This window comes from Gracilinanus agilis, chromosome X, assembly GCF_016433145.1.
Source record: "Gracilinanus agilis isolate LMUSP501 chromosome X, AgileGrace, whole genome shotgun sequence".
Taxonomy (NCBI): domain Eukaryota; kingdom Metazoa; phylum Chordata; class Mammalia; order Didelphimorphia; family Didelphidae; genus Gracilinanus; species Gracilinanus agilis.
Genome location: NC_058136.1, coordinates 44019152 through 44024217, shown reverse-complemented (window position 1 = coordinate 44024217; position 5066 = coordinate 44019152).

The window sequence follows — 5066 nt, the reverse complement described above, 5'->3', positions numbered from 1 at the left end:
CACATGGAATTCTTAAAGTTCATTATTCCTTTTAGCACAATAGTTTTCCATCACAGATACCACAATTTGTTCAGCCATTCCCCAATCGAAGGGCATCTCCTCATTTTCCAATTTTTTGCCACCACAAAGAATGTGGCTATAAATATTTTTGTACAAGTCTTTTTCCTTATTATCTCTTTGGGGTACAAACCTAGCAGTGAATAAAAGGACATGCATTCTTTTTTTTTAAAACCCTTACCTTCAGTCTTAGAATCAATACTGGGTAAGTGGTAAGGGCTAGGCAATAGAGGTTAAGTGATTTGCTCAGGGTCACACAGCTAGGAAGTGTCTCAGGTCAGACTTGAACACAGGACCTACCATCTCTGGGCCTGACTCTCAATCCACTGAGCCACCCAGCTGCCCATTCATGCATTCTTTTAAAGCCTTTTGCACATAATTTCAAATTGCCTTCCAGAATGGCTGGATTAATTCACAGCTCCACATGCAATACATTAGTGTCCTGATTTTGCCACATCCCCTCCAACATTTATTATTTTCCTTTACTGTCATATTGGTCAATCTGCTAGGTATGAGGTGGTACCTCAGCATTGTCTTGATTTGCATTTCTCTAATTATGAGAGATTTAGAACACTTTTTCATGTGCTTATTGATAGTTTTGATTTCCTTAACTGAAAACTGCCTATTCATGTCCCTTGACTATTTGTCAGCTGGGGAATGGCTTGATTTTTTGAACAATTGACTTATCTCCTTATAAATATGAGAAATGAGACCTTATCAGAAGTTTTTGTTATAAAATGTTTTCCCTCAATTTGTTGCTTCCCTACTAATTTTGGTTGCATTGGTTTTGTTTGTACAGACACTTTTTAATTTAATATAATCAAAATTATTCGCTTTGCATTTTGTATCATTCTCTATCTCCTGCTTGGTCTGAAATGCTTTCCTTTCCATAGATCTGACAGTTCTACTATCCAATATTCACCTAATTTGTTTATGATTTCCCTCTTTATATTTAAATTATTTACCCACTCTGAGTTAATCTTGATATAGGGTGTATGATGTTGATCTAAACTTAATTTCTCCCATACTGCTTTCCAATTCTCCCAGCAGTTTTTGTCAAAGTGTGTTCTTTTCCCAAAAGCTGGGATCTTTGGGTTTATCAAACACTATCTTGCTACTGTCATTTACCCCAAGTCTATTCCATTGATCCACCCTTCTATCTCTTTTTTTCATTTCGTGCCTAATGATTTATTTAATTTGACAAAGTGACATGCTAATGTGTTAACATTCACAGTAGTTAAATTAAATCCTCTTCATGGAAGTTTACTCTCATTTTCCTTTTAGGGGATTGTGTAGACCTAGGATGGTATAGAATATCATAGTCTAGATGGTGGTTGTTCTTCACTCAAAGAGGACAAAAATGACATTACTATGTCAGAGTCAGTGTGTCCAACTATGCCCAATCAGACCGATACAAGCTCAGAAGGCTTAATCAGAGGTCGGATACAAATAGTCCATATGATCTTTGATAGGGCTTCTTTGTTGAACAGAACAAGGAGATCCCTGAGGTTATTAAAGAGATCTAAGCAAGAAAGATCTAAGCAAGAAAATTTCTTTTTTTATCTGTAAATTGCCTTCTTTAATATATGTATAAAGCGTGTCTCTAAAATATTAGTACAATTTTAAAACTTTAAGAGCTTAAAATTTTGAGACACGCTGTATAAATTCATTTCACAATGGGATAGAAATAAATACATCCTTCCATGTAGAATCTTTTTTTCTTTTTTTCCCTTTCTTATTTAGAAAATGTTTCCATGATTCATGATTCCCTTCCCCACTCTTTCCTCCCCGCCCCCCCCCAAAGCCGACAAGCAATACCACTGGATTATACATATATCAATGTTCAAAACCTATTTCCATGTTATTCATATTTGCAATAGAGTGACCTTTTAATATCAAAACCCTAATCATATCCCTATTGAACTACATGATCAATCATACATGTTTCTTCTGCATTTCTGTTTCCACAGTTCTTTCTCTGGATGTGGATAGGGTTCTTTCTCATAAATTCCTCTGGATTGTCCTAGATCATTGCATTGCTGCTAGTAGAAAACTCAGTTACTTTTTTTTAAACCCTCACCTTCCTTCTTGGAGTCAATACTGTGTATTGGCTCCAAGGCAGTAGAGTAGTAAGGGCTAGGCAATGGGGGTTAAGTGACTTGCCCAGGGTCACACAGCTGGGAAGTGTCTGAGGACAGATTTGAACCTAGGACCTCCCAGTCTCTAGGTAGGCCTGGCTCTCAATACCCAGCTGCCCCACTCAGTTACTTTTGATTGTGCCACAGTGTATCAGTCTCAGTGTACAATGTTCTCCTGGTTCTGCTCCTTTCTCTCTGCATCAATTCCTGGAGGTCTTTCCAGTTCACATGGAATTCCTCCAGGTAATTATTCCATTCAGCACAAAAATATTACATCTCCATCAGGTACTACAATTTATTTAGTCATTCCCCAATTGATGAACACCCCCTCATTTTCCAATATTTTGCCAACTCAAAGAGCATGACTATAAATATTTTATACAAGTCTTTTTCTAATTATCTCTTTGGGGTACAAACCCAAAAGTAGGTCAAAGGGTCGGTGTTCATTTAAAGCCCTTTGGGCATAGTTCCAAATCGCCCTCCATAATGGTTGGACCAATTCACAACTCCACCAGCAGTGTATTAGTGTCCCAATTTTGCCACACCCCCTCCAATATTTATTACTTTCCTTTGCTGCCATATTGGCCAGTCTGCTAGGTGGAAGGTGGTACCTCAGAATTGTTTTAATTTGCATTTCTCTAATCAGGAGGGATTTAAAACACCTTTTCATGTGCTTATTGATAGTTTTGATTTCATCATGTGGAAAACTGCCTATTCATGTCAGTTGCTCATTTTGTCGATTGGGGAATGGCTTGGTTTTTTTTTTTTTTTTATAAATTTGACGTTCTTCCTTATATATTTTGGAAATTAAACTTTGTCAGAAAGTTTTGTTATAAAAATGTTCCCCCAGTTTTTGCTTTCCTTCTAATTTTGGTTGCATTGTGTTTTTTTGTACAATACCTTTTTAATTTGATATAATCACTCATTCATTTTACCTTTTGTAATGTTCTCTATCTCTTGTTCGATCTTAAATCCCTTCCTTTCCCATAGATCTGACAAGGTGTACTATTCTATGTTCACCTAATTTATTTATGATTTTACTCTTTATATTTAAGTCATTTACCCATTTTGAATTTATCTTGGTATAGGGTGTAAGTAACCCAATTTCTCCCATACTGTTTTCCAATTTTCCCAGCAGTTTTTGTTAAATAGTGAGTTCTTGTCCCAAAAGCTGGGGTCTTTGGCTTTACCAACACTAGCTTGATGAGGTCATTTACCCCTAGTCTATTCCACTGATCCAACTTCTGTTTCTTAGCCAGTACCATATTATTTTGATGACCACTGCTTTATAGTACAGTTTAAGATCTGATAGTGCTATGTCCCCTTCCTTCACATTTTTTTCATTATTTCCCTTGATATCCTTGATCTTTTGTTCTTCCAGATGAACTTTGTTATAATTTTTTTAATTCTATTAAAAGTTTTTGGGTAGTTTGATAGGTAAATAAGTAGATTGATTTGGGTAGGATTGTCATTTTTATTATATTAGCCTATTCTCCTCAGGAGAAATTAATGTTTTTCCAGTTGTTTAAATCTAGTTTTCATGGTGTGAAAAGTGTTTTATAGTTGTGCTCATATAATTCCTGTGTTTGTCTTGGTAGATAGATTCCTAAGTATTTCATATTGTCTAGAGTGATTTTAAATGGAGTTTCTCTATCTAACTCCTGCTGTTGAGTTTTGTTGGAAATATTTAGAAATGCTGATGATCTGTGTGGGTTTATCTTGTACCCTGCAACTTTGCTAAAGTTAATTATTAACACTAGTCTTTTAGTTGATTTTCTGGGATTCCTTAAGTATACCATCAAATCATCTACAAAGAATGATAGTTTAGTTTCCTTGTTGCCTACTTTAATCCATTCACTTTTTCTTCTCTAATTTCTACTGCTAGTATTTCCAGAACAATATTAAATAATAGAGGTGATAATGAGCATCCATGCTTCGTTCCTCATCTTATTGGGAAGGGTTCTAATTTATCCCCATTGCAGATGATATTTGCTGATGGTTTTAAATATATACTGTTTATTATTTTGAGGAATGGCCCTTCTATTCCTATACTTTCTAGTATTTTCCATAGGATTGGGTGTTGTATTTTGTCAAAGGCTTTTTCTGCATTTATTGAGATAATCATGTGATTTATATTAGTTCAGTTGTTGATATGGTCAATTATGTGAATGGTTTTCCTAAATTAAACAATCCTTGCATTCCTGGTATAAATCCCACCTGATCATAGTGAACAATCCTCACAATCACTTGTTGAAGTCTTTTTGCTAGTATTCTATTTAAGATTTTTGCATTTATGTTCATTAAGGAGATTGGTTTATAGTTTTCCTTCTCAGGGGCAGCTGGGTAGCTCAGTGGAGTGAGAGTCAGGCCTAGAGATGGGAGGTCCTGGGTTCAAACCCGGCCTCAGCCACTTCCCAGCTGTGTGACCCTGGGCAAGTCACTTGACCCCCATTGCCCACCCTTACCACTCTTCCACCTATGAGACAATACACCGAAGTTAAGGGTCTAAAAAAAAAGAGTTCTCTATAGTTTTCCTTCTCTGTTTTTGGTCTTCCTGATTTGGGAATCAGTACCATATTTGTATCATAAAAAGAATTTGTTAAGACTCCTTTTCCTAATTTGTCAAATAATTTATAGAGTATTGGGATTAAATGATCTTTACATGTTTGATAGAATTCACTTGTGAAACCATCTGGCCCTGGTGATTTTTTCTTTGGGTGTTCTTTGATGGCTTGTTTAAGTATTCTTTTTCCTCTTCTATTAATTTAGGCAATTTATATTTTTGTATATATTCATTTATTTCACCCAGATTGCCATATTTATTTCCATACAATTAGGCAAAATAGTCCACAGAGGGTAGACATAATAGAG